The sequence below is a fragment of the Rattus norvegicus genome, chromosome 5 (genome assembly GCF_021556685.1).
Source record: "Rattus norvegicus strain SHRSP/BbbUtx chromosome 5, alternate assembly SHRSP_T2T, whole genome shotgun sequence".
In the NCBI taxonomy this organism is placed as follows: Eukaryota; Metazoa; Chordata; class Mammalia; order Rodentia; family Muridae; genus Rattus; species Rattus norvegicus.
In genome coordinates this window covers 103,554,305-103,571,769 of record NC_141538.1, presented here as the reverse complement: position 1 = coordinate 103,571,769, position 17,465 = coordinate 103,554,305, and the positions used below count along the sequence as shown (strand labels likewise).

Sequence of the window (17,465 nt, the reverse complement as noted above, 5' to 3'; positions counted from 1 at the left end):
TGAAAAGTCTGATGCGGGCTGGAGAGAGGGCTCAGCCGTTAAAGGCTAGGCTCACAACCAAAAATATAAGAAAAGCCTGATGCTAAGTGGAATAAAAGGAGTGGTGGCCTCAGGGCAAGACCGCATCAGCTAAGCTTCCAACTGGGACAAAGGAATTAAGGGAAACCAGAAGCATTGAGGGAACCATCAGCCACAGACAGCTGGAGCAGATGTCATTGAAAGAGGGGCCAAGAGACCAAGGGCTAAAGCTGCGACATTGAAAAATGCAGACCGCCAAGGCACTGCTCTGTTCTCCAGTTCTGATCCGGTCCTGTACAAGGGGTCTAATCAGCCCAGTGTTTGCCTCCCTCCTGGGTAGACCAGAGGCCCTATCTAAAAGCCTTCCTGCCTCAGCTCCCCTCTCCAGGTGGCCAGACAGGAATTCCAGACCTGTGCTATTTCCTGGGACAACGACATAGCAGCTGAGTTTATTGGTCCTGGGGCTGCCACAGTTGGTGTAGCTGGGTCAGGGGCTGGCACTGGCACAGTATTTGGTAGCTTGATTATTGGCTATGCCAGGAACCCGTCTGTCAAGCAGCAGCTCTTCTCCTATGCCATCCTGGGTTTTGCCCTATCTGAGGGCGGAGGGAAGGGGCAAGTTCTGGCCTCAGGAAGCAGGAGAACCTGGCAACTTCAACTACATGTGGTTCTGGCTTTAGATGCAAGGATACAAGAAAGGGGCTGAGAAATCTCCCTCTATGGTGAAGGAAAGCCGCTGAGGCCAGAAATGTGTCCTTTCACGAAGGCCCAGAGAGACCATTATGTAAAGCTGTGAAGGTGAAGCCTTGGAGACACGAAGATATTGGAGATGCCAGATTCAAGGGATACTGTCCGGTAAAGCTGCAGACTGGGTGTGGTACCAGCTCAAGAGGGAGACGTGTGTTGCAGTCAACAAAGCTGAAAGGAGCTAGAGATCTGAAGAGTGCTTTAATATCAGCCGTGGAGATGTGCAACACAGAGTTTGCCCAGCTCGTTTTCAGTCTTGCTTTGGTCCGGTATTTCCTTCCTCACTTGTACGGAGCCATATTGGATTTGGGCCTAGATGCTTTTTGACTGCATGGCTCAAAGTGGCTAGGTGACTCTGGGCTCTTTGGCCACAGATATTCACCCCTAAGATGACTGCCATAAGTCTTAAGATTGTTGGACAAAGCCTCTCCCATGAATTTACGGCACAGGAAGATAACATTCAAGGGATGCCTCAGCTCGAGCAGATGCCAGTTATCTCCTGAGTCAACACCCGGTGTCTCCATCGCCTGACCTCTACTGCCTGACCTCTTTGCCTCCAGCTATCACTGTCTATATCTTCATCTCCCCCTCCTCTGTGTTTCACAAAGGACACTCCCCCTACCTGAAAGCCTTAAAAGTTGTAACGTTCACTCCAATAAACGAGACCTTGACAACAGAACTTTTGCTTGGTCTCCTTCTTCTCTTCATCCCCATTTTGGCCCACAGGTAGAAAGCCTCTTCTGGACCCTGAATAACTGGGTCCCGGCTGGCCGGGACACTCACTATGCTTCCTTTCTTCCCTTTCAGAATGGTAATGTATATACTGTGCCATTTGTATGTTAGAAGTATGTGAACCGTAGTCGTACTTTTCAGGCTCCTTATTTGGGTTCTTATATCTACCACCCTTTCAACCTTTATTCCGCCCTAATCCCTTCCAAACCGCCAGCACTAGGTAGGAGAGAGAGATTAGAACAGAATGGATCTTTTTAGACTATTTCCTGCTGACTAGGGGCATCAAGCTCCCTTGGGCAAGTCCAATCTTCATCATCAGAATAACTCCAACCAGCAAACCAACAAGCAATCCAGCAATTCAGTCATATGGAATAGCAGCAGTGGCAGGGACCGGAAGCAGCAGCAGCACCAGCAGCAGAAGCCAGGACCACCAGCAGCAGGGGAAGCAGTAGCTGCCACAGTCCCTCTTGAGGCTCTCCAGTTTATACCTTCTCAAGAGTTCCCGGAATTCTAAACTATCTGCAGCTGGCAAACATCGCATCCCTTCTAGAGCATGAGACAATCATAGTTAGAGGTTATAGATCTTCTCAATCAGCCCCGTATTCCACACCTGGGATTAAAACAGAACCATAGTCACACAACACAACTGGGTTTTTTACATTGATCTGCTTTTTAATTTTTATTTTACATGGAGTTCACAGTTAAGAGACTGCCCTGAGTCTCAGAAGAGACTTTGGACTTTTAAACTGTTGAGACTGTTACAGACTATGAGATTTTTGAAGTTGGACAGGACGCATTTTGCATTATGTTCTGGCTATAAGACTATGGGAGCAAAGGAGTGGAATGTGGTGGTTTAAATAAGATTGTCCCCCACCCCCCAAGAAGCACTTAATGAAATGTTCAAATTCCTTAGTCATCAGGGAAATGCAAATCAAAACAACTCTGAGGTTCTTTCTTACACCCAGAATGGCTAAGATCAAACAGTTAAGAGATAACATAGCAGACGCTGGCAAGGATGTGGAGCAAGGGGACCACTCCTCCATTGCTGGTGGATAACAAGGGGACCACTCCTCCATTGCTGGTGGATGTGGAGCAAGGGGACCACTCCTCCATTGCTGGAGGATAACAAGGGGACCACTCCTCCATTGCTGGTGGATAACAAGGGGACCACTCCTCCATTGCTGGTGGATAACAAGGGGACCACTCCTCCATTGCTGGTGGATGTGGAGCAAGGGGACCACTCCTCCATTGCTGGAGGATAACAAGGGGACCACTCCTCCATTGCTGGTGGATGTGGAGCAAGGGGAACACTCCTCCATTGCTGGAGGATAACAAGGGGACCACTCCTCCATTGCTGGAGGATAACAAGGGGACCACTCCTCCATTGCTGGAGGATAACAAGGGGACCACTCCTCCATTGCTGGTGGATAACAAGGGGACCACTCCTCCATTGCTGGTGGATGTGGAGCAAGGGGACCACTCCTCCATTGCTGGTGGATAACAAGGGGACCACTCCTCCATTGCTGGTGGATATGAAGCAAGGGGACCACTCCTCCATTGCTGGAGGATAACAAGGGGACCACTCCTCCATTGCTGGTGGATAATAAGGGGACCACTCCTCCATTGCTGGAGGATAACAAGGGGACCACTCCTCCATTGCTGGTGGATAACAAGGGGAACACTCCTCCATTGCTGGTGGATAACAAGGGGAACACTCCTCCATTGCTGGTGGGAGTGCACACTTGTACGACTACTTTGGAAATCAATTTGGCATTTTTTCAGGAAACAGAATAGTTCTACCTCAAGACCCAGTTTACCACTCCTGGGCATATACTCAAAAGATGCTCCAATATCTCACAAAGACACTCGCTCGACTGGTTGGTTTTATTTGTAATAGCCGGAAGCTAGAAACAACCTAGATGTCCCTCAGTGAAGAATGGATACAGAAAATGTGGTATATCTACTCAATGGAGTACTATTCAGCCAAAGACCAAGATATGATGAATTTTGCAGGCAAATGGATGGAACTTGAGAATATTGTCCAGAGTGAGGTAACCCAGTCCCAAAAGGACACGCATGGTATGTATTCCCTTATAAGGGATATTAGCTATAAAATACAGGCACCATGTTACACTCCACGGACCCAAAGAAGCTAAACAACTGAATCTCATTTAGAAGGGGGAATAGCATAGTCATAAGAGGCAAATGAAGGGAGGGAAGAAGGAGGAAGGGGGCAGGGAGGGGAATGGAGGACGCAGGGTCAGTTTTAGGGAAGGAAGGAGAGATGGCCAGACGCCCTGAGAATAAATGGAAATCTGCAGCCGACAGGGTGGGGAGGTAAGGGGCATCTCCAGGATGAGACATGACCTGGGACAAGGGAGGCTCCCAAGAATCAATGGTTTGACCTTAGCTGTGACTCACTACATTGGGAATATGGAACCTGAAGAGGCCATCTCCTGTATCCAGACAAGAACCCCAGTGGAGCAATAGAGACACCAACCCACACTCAAAACTTTCAGCCCTGTTCACAAGGATAAATGCAGGCAAGGGAGAGGAAGCAGAAACTGGGGGAATGGCCACCCAATAACCTGCCCAACTTGAGACCCTTCCCATGGGCAAGGACCAATCCCTAACACTAATAATGGTGCTCTGCTGTGCTTGCAGACAGGAGGAAGTTGTCCTCTGAGAGGCTCCACTTAGCAGCTGACTCAGACAGATGCAGACACCCACAGCCAAACAGAGGACGGTGCTTGGGGACTCTTATGGAAGAATAGGAAGTGTTGTGGGTCCCGAAGGGGACAGGAACCGCACAGGAAGACCAACAGAGTCAACTAACCTGGACCTTTGAGGGTCACAGAGTCTAAACCACCAACCAAAGAACATACAGAGGCTGGACCTTGGCCTTCCCCCACACATGTAGCAGATGGGCAGCTTGACCTTCCTGTGGGTCCGAACAACTCTCCAAAGCTGTTGCCTGTACTGGGATGTGTTCTGCTTTGTCTGGCTTCATCGGAAGAAGCCCCTGACTTCACAGGCCCAGCTCGCTCTCTCTCTCTCTCTCTCTCTCTCTCTCTCTCTCTCTCTCTTTCTCTCTCTCTCTTTCCTTCTCTGCTTTGAGATACGGTCTTATTATATAGCCGCTTATCTGGCCTCAAACTCATAGAAATCCTTTTGCTTAGCATCCCAAGTACTGGGATGACAGTGGCCATGCTGCTTGGCTCTGTATCTCTGTTTGTTGTTTGTTTTGCTTCTTGGCAACCATGAGGTGATCAGTACTCCAACATGCATTCCTGTCATGCTACTTTGTGTTTTCACTGGCCAAAGCAAGATGACCAAGTGATCATGGGCTGGAATCTCTGAAATCAAGAGCCAAAATAAACCTTTTCTCCTTGTAAGTTGATTGTCAGGCTGGAGTGATGGCTCAGCAGTTAAGAGCACTGACTGCTCTTCCAGAGGACCTGAGTTCAATTCCCAGCAACTACATGGTGGCTCACAACCATCTGTAATGAGATCTGATGCCCTCTTCTGGTGTGTCTGAAGATAGCCACAGTTACTTAAATGCATAAAATAAATAAATAAATCTTTAAAAAAAATACGTTGACTGAGACTGATTGTCTCAGTCATTTTGTCAGAGTGACTGAAAGCTGACTACCACAGTGGGAATGGTAAAGAGACTTACAATAGACAAGTTTTCTGTACTTCACTTGGACCAGTCAACGTCAACCAAATAGGCTATCATGACTAACGTGTGTGAAGCATAACTCTAGTGTAGGGTAGAGAGGAAGGAACACATTCTACTGCCTCCTTTGGTACCGCAGTGTGGTCAGGCTCACAAACTAAACAAAGAGAATTACAGCTCAAGGACAGACCGAAATGGAATACTGACAGAGAAATGACATGCAGGAAGGTAGGACAAAAGCAAATAATGGAGACAAGAGAAAGAACAGAGAAGAAAAGGCAGTATTCCAAAATAAAGTCCTAAGTCATCAATGACGACATTAGATATAATCCATTTAAATACATGGACTAAAGGACAGAGAGGTGCATTGTACATAAAAAAATATGACCCAATTATACAGTGTGGTTCTAAGAGATACCTCAAATGTATAAACAAGTTAGTTTAATAAGAGGGATAAGGGATAGTGGGGGTAAGGAATATGGTCAAGCTCTCTCTCTCTTTCTCTCTCTAATACACACACACACACATTAAGCAAATTACACACATACCTACATACACACACATTAAGCAAATTAAAAAATAAACAACTAGAAAAGTCCTATCATCGCCTGCATATTCCTACGACTTCTCAGAGTCCTGTGGACCGTGACTGAGGAGACAAACCTGCAGGAAACAGTCTTAAATCGCAATCTGGGGGTGGGTCTGCATACTTTAAGCGTTTAATTTACTGACGGAGTGTCTTCTATTGCAGAATTGATGAGTGATCCCAAAGAACTCATTGAGGAAAGAAGAGGATCTATCTGTACAGGTGCCTGTTGATTTACTTGATAAAAGGCTTTGAGGCCTTTTAATTATATGCAGCTTGGTGAAATCTTGTCCATATTATGGCCTCATCCCTTGGAAGCTGGACAAGCTTTTGTGCCTACTCAATTCTGTCTGGCAATTACATTTTCCATACAGGTTGTGTCTAGATTTGTGAAAATGAAGCATGGTTCTCCTTTTTGAGGTCCAGGAGGTTTCCCCAGGACCATGTTATATAAACTTTATACTTTTTGTTCCCATGTTCTCTGTAAGATTGTAGCCATGAGTTCAGATCCAGAATGGGTTATGCGATCCAGTTGTAATCTATGAGTCTTTGTGATATGCCTGACAAGTTTGAATTAAAGCTTTTTGAATGCCAAAAAAAAAAAAAAAAGTCCTATCATGCAAGTGTTTACCAGAAATAAGCAGGAAGGCCAGGCACGATGGCATGTGCCTTTAATCTCAGCACTCCGTAGGCAGAGGCAGGCAGGTCTCTGAGCTTGAAGCCAGCCTAGTCTACAGAGGTAATTCTAGGACAGCCAGGACTACACAGAGAAATGCTACCTCTCAAAACAACAATAACAACAACAACAACAACAACACCCAAACAAACAAAGGAAAAAACAAAAAACGTAATCAGAAAGCTGGAGTCAGTGGCCAAAGCCTACTACCCAAGCCGCACAGTGGATTGAGGCAGAAGGACCACAGGCCTGTCTGGGGTGGAAGAGAAGGTTCAAGACTAGCCTGAGCAATTTACTGAGACTGTCTCAAAATAAAAAACGTAGACAAAAGGGCTGAGGATGCAGCTCAGTGGTAGAATGCTTGATTAGCACACGCAAGGCACCAGATTTACTTCCAAGCACCACAACACAAACATATACAGTGATCAAAACAGCCAAATTACTAGATAAGGCAGGTCTCAAAGGGGAACAACAACAGTGAAACACAACAACAATAAGGACAAAGCACACACACACACACACACACACACACACACACACACACCCCGTAAGACAGCCAGGGCTAGGGGGTGAACTGTCTCAAAAACAAAACAACAACCTTGCACCCCCCCTTCCCATGAATCTGATACTATCAACCGGAAATTGTAATTGTTGAATATTTCACTTAATTAAATCATTCCCTTAAAAAATTCCAAATGTCAGTGGTGGTGCTTCTTACTTTCATCGCTTTTCCTAATAAGATTTTAAAATGTATAAAAAAAAATTTTAAAATGGAAAGAATGCTCATGCGCGCAGGGCGGAGGGAGGAATCGCAGCTCCCTCTGCCTGACGCTCCGCTGCAGCCCCCCCCCCCCCCACCGTCGCTCCCCCTTCCCCTTCAGTGCTGCGGTGCTCCCTCAGTGAGGACCTCCAACCTCTTTTGTGAAGCCGCAGCTGAGGATACTCTCAGCTATACAAGAACCCTATGGGAGGAGCGGAGACTGAGAACAACGATCATATTATTTTGAAGGTAGTGGGGCAGGATGGTTCTGTGGTGCAATTTAAGATCCAAGAAGCTTGAACCACTTAGTAAAGCAATGAAAGCCTATTGAGAACGACAAGGTTAGTGAACTCGGCCTCTCAGGTTCCCGTTTGATGGACAGCCAATCAATGAAACAGACACGCCCACTCAGTTGAAGCGGAGGATGAAGACACAACTGACAAGTTCCTGCAGAGGACAGGGGCTGTTTCCTGAAAGTGGAGACTGCTACTTTATTCCAGAATTTCGTTGCTGATCAAGAATCCTTCTCAGCTAGAAAGTAGCAACTTGGTTCCCCACAAATCGGAGTACAGTCCTTTTTATTCTTTCATTTTTCCATTTCTCTCTCCTCTCTCTCTCTCTCTCTCTCTCTCTCTCTCTCTCTCTCTCTCTCTCTCCCTTCCTCCCCGCCCCGTGGGGTGTGTGTGTGTGTGTGTGTCTGTGTGTGTGTCTGTCTGTCTGTCTGTCTGTATACAAAGTGCACATTGAGCCTTAAGGAAAAAAAAGTTGCCAATGTTATCTTTTAGCTGACATCAGATGGAGTGGTATGGGGAAAGTCTTGGTTCTGGGAAAACATCCTTTTGTCATAAACTAAGATCAAAGTGGCGCCTGGAGAGATGGCTCAGGAGTTAGGAAAGAGTACTACTCTTGCAGAGGATTCAAAATCAGTTCCCAGCTCCCACATCAAGCAGCTCACAATGGCCTATAACTGTAGCTCCAAGCTCTGGCCTTAGCAGACACCTACCTTCGTGTGCACAGAGACACACATGTGCAAAAACAAACAATTAAAAATAAAAGGAGGAATGGTCCGTTGAGTATAAGCAGAGCTCAGTGGGAAAGCAATAGGATATTTTATTGAGTTTGAATTGTCTATACTTTTGTTGTTGTTTTGTTTGGTTTGTTTGAGACAGGGTGTTTGTGTGTAGCCCTGGCTGTCCTAGAATTCTCTCTGTAGACCAGACTGGCCTTAAACTCAGAGATCTGTTTGCCTCTGCCTCCAGAGTGCTGAGATTAGAGGTAAATCCCCACCCCACCCCCGGGGAACTGCCTGTACTTTGACCTGAAGGTGAGAAGGCTTCTGCATGTATTCGTGCACACATAGCCTACTGGCTTCTCATGAACTTCTAGAAGGAAGAAGGGAACCTCACAGTATGACTGAATTTCCTGCAGTCAGTATTGTTGGAGTCAGAGTAACTTGTTTTATGTGGGTTTATTCTCTATTTGTTTTAAAATACAGTCTCTTCCTTATATCGCAGGCTGGCCTACAGTTCGTGATCCTACCACCATCCTCAGTGCTGGGATGGTGGACAGAGGCCACAACATATCTGGCTCCAGACGTTATGTTATGAAAGTTTGTAGAACTGGGAATGTAACTGGGTCAGTAGAGTTCCTGTAGAGAAGGCAAATGAAGCCCTGGGTTCCTTTTCTACCACAGCATGAAAAAAGTGCCTGTGTGGCCTTATGCCTGTAATCCCAGCATTTGGGAAGTGGAGGGAAGAGGAAAGATGTTCAAGGTCATCCCTGGTGACATATCAAGTGTGAACAAGTCACCCTGGGTTACATGAGACCTAGTCTCAAAAAATCTAAATTGTGAAATCTAGGCTGACAGTATGAATTGGACTTTTACTTGTGATTTTTATCTCTTTATCGGCACTTACGGCCTAACAGGACAGCAGATCATGGCCCAGTAGTCTCTTCCATCTCTCGAATTCTGTAAGAGGAGTAGAACAAAATAGACACAGCACGGACAAGAAATCCAGACTATTAGAGTGTTTCCTCGCTCCTTTTAAACAAAGAATTCTTCTCATGATCCTATTTTAGGTGTTATGGTCATTTTGCACATGCATGCCTGGAGCCTGCAGGGGTCAGAAGACGGTATCAGACCCCCTGGAACTGGAGCTGCAGACAGCTGTGGGCTGCCAAGCAGGAGCTGGGAACTGAACCTGGGCGCTCACCAGCCCTCCGTGTTCTCTTTACTCAGCGCTTTGATTTCTCACTTAGCAAACTGTGACTCTAACACATATTTGGGAAGTTTCCAGGATTACTATTTCCAAATATGTCCATTCAAATCAGGGTAAAAACGTGGTTCTGTCAAATGAAATGTATTGTAAAATAATAATATATTTCAAACTTATAACATATTCTAGCTAGCCTTTAGATTACTTTTATCTTGCAACATGTTAAAACACTTCTAATATGTGGTAAAAAATTGAAATATATGCTAACTGCTAGGCTGAAACACACACACACTTTGCCTTTAATTAAATATATGGACAATATAAAATTTATATTTTTAGGACTTTTGTTTAAAGTTTATGTATGTGTCTATGTGTCTTCATATGTATGTGTCTGTCATATGTGTGCAGTGCCTGTAGAGGCCAGAAGGTATCGGATTCTCTGGAGCTGGAGTTATAGACACTTGTAAGCTGCCAACGTTGATACTGTGAATTAAACTGGGTTCCCTAGAAAAGAGCAACTGCTCTTAACTGCTTAGCCATCGCTCCAGCTTCCCACACTCTTTAGCAAATGACTGGTACAGATGAAAAACTGTATTTTGATTCAGTTTCTTAATATTATTCACTGGTTCCAACACAGCTATTGAACAGAAGCAGTTTCAATGGCTTTATCAAAGTCTATTACATATGTTATTTGTCTTAGTTGCTGTTCTATTGCTATGAAGAGACACTATGACAATGGCAATTTTTAAAAATATATCTTTATTTATTTTATGTATATAAGTACACTGTAGCTGTCTTCAGACAAACCAGAAGAGGGCATCAGATCTCATTACAGATGGTTGTGAGCCACCATGCGTTTGCTGGGAATTGAACTCAGGACCTCTGGAAGAGCAGTCAGTCTGACAATGGCAACTCTTATAAAAATGGAAAAAAAAAAAAGCATTGAACTTAGGGCTTGCTTACAGTGTCAGAGGGTTAGTCCATCATCACCATGGCAGGGAACGCTGTATGTACTACAGAGTCACTGAGAGCTACATCCTGATCCGCAGGCAGAGAGAGAGAGAGAGAGAGACAGAGAGAGGGAAGAGAGAGAGACAGAGAGACAGAGACACAGAAAGAGTCAGAGACAGCAGACGGGAGAGACAGAGACAGACAGGCAGACAGACAGAACTGAGTCCGACGTGGGCTTTTGAAACCTGGAAAACCACCTCCAGTGACACACTTCCTCTGTCAAGGCCACACCTCCTACCTTGTAGTCCGCCCAGAGTTCCAATCCCTGAAACATTCAAATACAGGAGGCTATGGAGGCCACTCATTCAAACCACCACACTACTTGATTAGTTGTATATGGCTAGGTGTTATTGAGAACCCACCTGAAGGACTGGGGAAATGGCTCAGGGGGGTGACATTCCTGCCACACAGACACAAGGATTTGAATTCAGACCCCTAACACACATGCAAAACAAAACGAAGGTGGGTAAAGTGCATCTGGAATCCCAGTGCTGGGCACACCAAACCAGAGAAGCCCTGCAGGTTATTGGCTAGCTAGCCTAGTTCATGAGCTCCACATTCAGTGAGAAATCCTGTCTCAGAAACTACGGTGGAAGGCACAGTCTTCCATTGTCTCAGTGGGAAAGGCACTTGCTGCCAAGCCAGACAGCCTGAGTTTGAATCCTGGGACCCACTGACTTTCACAGTTGTCTTCTGACTGCAATATGCTGGTGCTCGCAGACACACACACACACACACACACACACACACACACACACACACACACACGGAGAACAATATAGAAAGACACCTGAAGTTGACCTCTGGCCTTCATAAGCCATATGTACCGGAACCCTCCCTCATGAACATGTATGTACATTTGCATATAGTACCCATATGCTCATACACAAAACCCATCTGAAAGTAGAGGAGTTAGAAGAGGCAGGAGAAAGGTAAGAAAGGGGTATGGGATAAAACGGGACCAGTGTGTATAGACATATGAACACGGCACAGTGAAATTCACTTTTGTGTACAGAGAAGAGCATGCTAATTTTAAAATAACGAGGAAAACCTACGCTTTATTATCACAATATAATATGTATTGTTACAATAACAAAAATATGCAAAACTACACAGGCACTCAAGAGGTACCAATACTATATTTAATTGTGGTCCTGGAGGATAGAACCTGTCACTGATACTTTAAAACACAACATTGTGGGTGTACGCGCGCGCACACACACACACACACACACACACACACAAATGTAGGTTTAAGAACCCATCTACTGGGCTATGTAGACGGCTCCGTGGTTATAAGCACGTGCCACTCTTAGAGAGAACTGGAGTTTGATCCTAGCGGTCATATTGTAGATTACAACCGTCTACAACACCAGTTCCTGACACCTGAAACCCTTTCTAACCTCCATGGACCAAGCACACATGTAGTACACATACATGCAGCAAAACTCATACACATTAGAAAATAAATATTTAAATAAAACAGAAATGCCCACCTGTCTGATTATAAATTGCAAAACACCCAAATTAGGTAAGAAATTATAGAGCACCTAAATGAGTTTCACTTAATATTTTTATTTAAAAAATTTTTTTTAAGCTGGCACATGCCTTTGATCCCAGCACTCAGGAGGCAGAGGTAAACAATCTCTTCAAATTCAAGATCTGCTTGGTCTACAGAGTGAGTTCCAGGGCAGTTGAAATCCTGCCTTGGGAAAAAAAAAAAAGACAAAAAATTCTTATTAAAAAAAAAAAAACAAAACAAAAAACCAAACCACTGAGCTGTCTCTCCAGCCCGAGAATGAAAATGTCATTCAGAAAGAAGTGAAGTTGTAGGACCAGTGATATGGCTCCAGGTGAAGGCACTGCCCACTGATGAGTATCTGATCCCTAGCCTCGATTTATGGAAGACGAGACCCCACCCACTCCTGAAAGTTGGCCTCTTTTCTCCACTCATTTGAAATTGTGTCTAGGAGTCATTATAAATGTTCAGCACCCAGGGAGAGTCATAAGTACATTTTCATTCTCACCAAAATTTTCTATGCACATAAGCACCCTCCTACCTACATTCCCACCAGAGTGTTTACTAATTATGATTGCTGACCCGACGCTCACACACTACTTATGACTCTCCCTGGGTGCTGAACATTTATAATGACTCCTAGACACCATTTCAAATGAGTGGAGAAAAGAGGCCAACTTTCAGGAGTGGGTGGGGTCTCGTCTTCCATAAATCGAGGCACACACACAAGGACAATTTAAAAGTAATAAATAAAAACAGATAATCTCTTAAAAATCCGTTGCTGTGTATGGTGATAACATGCCTATAATCCTGGTTTTGGGAGGTAGAGGCTGAAGAATCAGGAATTCAAGCTCATCTTGCCTCTGGGCATAAGGCTAGCCTGGTTTATTTGAGAGCTTGTCATAAAACAAATGATAACAATAAAAATAAAACCTTCCTTCTTTTCCTCCCTCCTTCTTTCCTTCCTTCTTTCCTTCCTTTCTTCCTCCCTTCCTTCCTTCCTTCCTTCCTTCCTTCCTTCCTTCCTTCCCTCTTTTGCCCCAAACTACCCCCCAAACAATGACTCATCAGATCCTCGTCACTCATCGGGCTCAGTGGGCAGTGCCTTTACCTGGAGCCATATCACTCACTGGTCCTACAACTTCACTTCTTTGCGAATACATTTTCATTCTCACCAAAATTTTCTATGCACATAAGCACCCTCCTACCTACATTCCCACCAGAGTGTTTACTAATTATGATTGCTGACCCGACGCTCACACACTACTTATGACTCTCCCTGGGTGCTGAACATTTATAATGACTCCTAGACACCATTGCAATACCACAGAAACTGTCACTGCCCTAAAAATCCTGCATTCCCTGCTCATCCTTTATTTCTATAGCTGTGGACCATCATGGATCTTTCTTTACCGTCTCCAGGGTTGTTCTTTTTAACACCCCCCCCCCAGAACATCACATAGCTGAAATCATGGTATACAGCCCTTAAGATAGGTTTATTGTGCTCTCCTCTTCAAGATGCAATAAACGCTTTGCTGCAGAAGGAAAAAAAAAAAAAGATAGGTTTATTGGGATGATGATGGAGTTCATTGGCCTAGTATTCCTAGTCCCTGGGTTTTGTTCTAATTAAAGAAGGGTCAAGATGCTGCCTTCTTTCACTTCGTAACTGATGTTGGTTTTCTCTGTCTTTTCACTGATTGATAGCTCATTTCTTTTCAGCATTAAATGGCATTCCCTCATGTGGACACAACACAGTTTATTAATCTGGTCACCTAATGAATTTACCTAAGAGGAACAGGGTCTTTCTACTTAGCTGGCTGTCCTGGAACTTACTCTGTAACCAGGCTGGCTCTGAACCCATAGAGATCCATCTGACTCTGCCTCCTAAATGCTGGGAGTGCTGGCGTGTGCCAACACACCCTGAAAAAACATTAAAGATCTAAAAATTACGTAAAGCTCTTTGTGTTCAGCTACAGAAGCTCAGAGGTCTGTGTCCTATGTATCACCAGGCTAAGAAGGCATATCACCAAAATGTACTACAATATGCCGTTCCTTCAGTGAGGGTGACAATGTGCTGTTCCTTCAGTGAGTGGTGACAATATCCTCTACCCTCAGTGAGGGTGACAATGTGCTGTTCCTTCAGTGAGGGGTGACAATGTGCTCTACCCTCAGTGGTCCTACAGGAAAGTTCCCAGGAAAACAACAGAGGTCTACTATTAAGGGACTAAGAACTAGACCAGGCACAGTGGTGCGTGCCTGCCATGCTAGCACTCAGGAGGTGAAGGCAGGAAGATCAGAACTTCCAGGTTATCCCTAGCTGCATCGTAAGTCTAAGGCTACCTTGGGACACGCAGACTTTGTCTCTAAAACAAATATAAAATCACTGGATGGATGACCACAATCTTCCCTGAAAAAAATACTATCTTAATAGCTTTTTAAAGGTTTCCTATGGTTAAAATAGTTGTGTAACTTCGACTCACCATTTTTCAGATTCACCTTACTCAATTCACACATTTTTAATTTGTGTTATCGGAAAACACACGGACTTAGGAGACTTTGGAACAAGAACTTAATGAGAGACGTCATCAGGCTAGCAGACTATGGAGCAGACTGGAAAAAGACTCTACTTCTAAAGCGAATTCTCAAGTATCAACATTAGGAAGCCAGTGAGGACAGGAGAAAGGCTGCAGGAACCAAGGGGGGAAAAGACCGGAGGGAATCATTACTTGCAGCTGTGGGTGGAGGTGAAGGCAAGAAATCGTTAAGTGAAGTTGGACATGGAGAAGCAAGGGAACAAACCCAAAGTCTGAGACGAGAGTGCTCCGATTAATTAATTTTGAGGTATGGTCTTGCTATGCAACCTGGGGTGACCTGCAACTCCATTTGTAGACCAGGCTGACCTTGAACTCACAAAGATCTCCTGCGTTTGCCTCTACAGTGCTGGAATTAAAAGACACGTGCCATTTATACCTGGCCCAGGTTATTAAAAAAAAAACCCACTGGGTCAGCTGCAGAGCTTACACGGCCTTCGTAGTAGCTCCCACAGGTGACCTGGTAACACCTGTTCAGTCTAGCTTCTTTTCAGCCTATCACTGAGCATCTAGACCCCTCCCCACCGTCTCTTAGCCATCCCTCTACAGGCATCTGTCTTCTGATCATTATTGGCCCATCAGCTCAGTGTCAGTCGTAGGCATTGCCTACAAGCTAATCCATTTTAGTTTTTCTCTACCCAAGGGTGAACTTCCAAATTTGTCCTTAAGAGGGAGAAAAGCCTCTCCTACATCTAGGGCATCTCTGACTAACTACTTAGCTGGTTGTTTAAAATAAAGGGCGTTAAACTAATACTGTATTTGCTAACTTCCCATTACAGTCTTGACACGAGATTGACACACCATGCATAATGATGACCCAGTCTGCATCTGTCTTAGACTTTAAAGCCATCTCATAGGAGAGACAGCTTACGCTCATTCCTAACGTGATTAAACCTTAGGATGTATGATTATGATTAAACCTGTTTCTCAAGGATTGTGATAGGTCCCACCTGTGACTTCAACTACGAGTGGTTCTGTACTGCCTGCTCCAGGAAACCGCAGCCGTGGTTTTAAAACATTTTTATTTATTTATTTATTATATATAAGTACACTGTAGTTGTCTTCAGACACACCAGAAGAGGGCATCAGATCTCATTACAGATGGTTGTGAGCCACCATGTGGTTGCTGGGATTTGAACTCAGGACCTCTGGAAGAGCAGTCAGTGCTCTTAACCATTAAGCCATCTCTTCAGCCCTAAAACATTGTTATGACCATCTTACAACCCTACCTTTGTTTCAAAAAGTTATTATAACCATGCATTGTTATGACTACCTTACTGTGTTCTGCTTCTGTGACCCTGACATATATTTTAAGATTTATTTATTTTTTAAAGATTTATTTATTTTATGTATATGAGTACCCTGTAGCTGTTCTCAGACACACCAGAAGAGGGCATCAGATCCCATTACAGATGGTTGTGAGACAACATGTGGTTGCTGGGAATTGAACTCAGGACCTCTGGAAGTCCTAAGCACTGGAACTCAGTGCTCTTAAACACTGAGCCATCTCTTCAGCCCTACTTTATTTTTAGAATAGTATGTATGTATGTATGTATGTATGTATGTATGTATGTATGTATGTATATGTCTGTGTGTGCTTATGTGCATGTGCATGTACATGTGCATGTAGGTGCCTGGACTAGGTCCTCTGGGAGAGCAGCAAGTACTTTTAATCACTGGGCCATATCTATTTCTAATAAATGATTTGTAGAGGGAAAAAAAGTGTTTTTTTTTTTTTTCTTTTTTTTTTTTTTTTCTTTTTTTTCCGGAGCTGGGGACCGAACCCAGGGCCTTGCTAGGGCCTTGCTCCTGCTAGGCAAGCGCTCTACCGCTGAGCTAAATCCCCAACCCCGTTTTGTTTTTTTCTGGAGCTGAGGACCAAACCCAGGGCCCTTGTGCTTGCTAGGCAAACGCTCTACCACTGAGTTAAATCCCCAACCCCCAAAAAAGTGTTTTTAAAGGTCAACTTTTAAGTATATGATGAAAATATAAAATCAAATATGAACATCTTCATTTGGTTTTCTTGTTTCTGCCATGAGGGTTGAATCCCAGGCCTCTTGCCTGCTAAGGCTGCCTTCTAACTTCTGATCCTTCAGCCCAATAATTCTCCACCTTCTAATGCTGGGACCCTTTGGTACAGTTCCTCATTTTGTGATGATCCCCAGTCATAAAATTATTTTCTGGCTGCTGTTTCTTATATGCAGGATATCTGATATGCTATCCCTGTACATGCACCAAACCCACAGGTTGAGAACTGCTGAGGCCTCAACCTATTTGAGAAGCACATACCTCATGTGTCCTATAACCTGTTTCCTTTTCTTTTTTAAAATTTATTTACGTATGAGTGCTTAATTTGCATTTATGCCTGCATGACAGAAGAGAATATTAGATCCCACTATAGATGGTTGTAAGCCAACATGTGGTTGCTGGAAATTGAACTCTGGAAGAGCAACCAGTGCTCTTAACTACAGAGCTACCTCTCCAGCCCCTGACTTGTAAGGAATTAGAGCACTGTCAGGGTTCACCATCTGCCTATTTTTCTTTTTTTTGGTAAAGATATATTTATTATATATGAGTACACTGTAACTGTCTTCAGACACACCAGAAGACGGCATCAGATCTCATTACAGATGGTTGTGAGTCACCATGTGGTTGCTGGGATTTGAACTGAGGACCTCTAGAAGAGCAGTCAGTGCTCTTAATCACCGAGCCATCTCTCCAGTCCCTGTCTACTCTGTTTCACTCAGTAACTCCATCTTGGAAAAAAAAGTTGTTGAGTACCTGCACTGGTGAGGAAGACAGTGTTTGTTCTAAGTAGTTTAAAGACTAGAAGATTGTAAATACTAGGTGTGCTTTTCTGGGTCAGGTCATTTAGGCCCATGAAGAGTTAAACAGAGGGCTGGCTGGTAGAGAGGACCAGCATGTTTGGA

General features: G+C 44.3%; 1 pseudogene; it reads left to right on the top strand.

Annotated features, from left to right (window-relative positions):
* Positions 1-230: 230 nt before the first annotated feature.
* LOC148005880 (ATP synthase F(0) complex subunit C1, mitochondrial pseudogene) lies at positions 231-5,940 on the top strand (annotated as a pseudogene).
* The last annotated feature ends 11,525 nt before the right edge of the window (positions 5,941-17,465 follow it).